This window comes from Macadamia integrifolia, chromosome 14 (assembly GCF_013358625.1).
Source record: "Macadamia integrifolia cultivar HAES 741 chromosome 14, SCU_Mint_v3, whole genome shotgun sequence".
NCBI classification, from domain to species: domain Eukaryota; kingdom Viridiplantae; phylum Streptophyta; class Magnoliopsida; order Proteales; family Proteaceae; genus Macadamia; species Macadamia integrifolia.
The window spans coordinates 2,022,979-2,024,095 of NC_056570.1; positions in this window are offsets into that span (position 1 = coordinate 2,022,979).

The window sequence follows — 1,117 nt, forward strand, 5'->3', positions numbered from 1 at the left end:
ACCAGTACATTCTTAGCCCAAAGGATAGGAATGTAGTTACGGTTGTGACTCTTGTGTGTTTTATCTGCTAGATGTACATTTATTGTCTAGTTTATCTGCTAGGTGTACATATTAAATTTTCTAGCCCGGTTATTTGGTGTGTATGATTCATACCTGAGATTTTTAGGGTTACTTGATTTGGTTTTAGCTCTCAGGGAACCCAAACAGGTGTTGTTGCTGAACAAAGCACAACTGAAGGGAAATAGGAACAATTTTATTGCCCTATTAAGTTTATAATGACTTTGGAGTAATTTTGAATTGATTTTATCTTAAATTCTGTTCTCTAAATTATTTATGTACATTTATGCTTCATTTGTTTGTGTTGTCTCTGATTGTGTAAGAAACATATTAAAGCATATACTTCTGAACATATATTCATCTCTAATGTGGAAAACATAATAGGAATGAGTGAAACCCACCAAAGTGGTACATTCAATTCAATTGTGTGTTTCCCAGGATAAATGTGACATTTGCCCAACGGTGATGTCATCAAAGTTTATTGACAAAGTACTCAAGAGCCATATTTTCTGACATTGGTGTTATTGAGGTTTTTGATATGCTTGGTTAGTGGGAGTTTTATGATCTTATTTAACCAAAGATATCATGGTGACAAAAACCAAAGTTTAAAGGCTGTACTTGTTAAGATTTTTTGGTAGTGCTTAGCCAAGGTAATTGACGATATTTTGTCAGAATTTGTGATGTATGGTGGTATTTAGCCTATGTCCAAAGAAGTGGTGGTTTACCACAGGCGGTTTGCCAAAGTTTGTGATTTATGGTGGTATTTAACCTAAATTCATGGAAGTGGCAGTTAGCCATAGGAGGTATGCCAAAGTAAGATATTAATTCAAGAAAAGGGCAGCTTGCCAAGTGTTGATTAATATCAAAGTTTTCTACCTGTGAGGTTTTCAAGGTAGGCTGATCTTTAGATCAAGAAATGACCTATAAGGAAATGTATGTTTCATGTGATCACAGGTATGATATCAACTCCTTATATAAATGTTTTCAGGCGATTTGGATTGATAATTTTCTATTGTCTGTAACATTAGATAGTTATATGCCGTATATTGAGGTGTCTTTT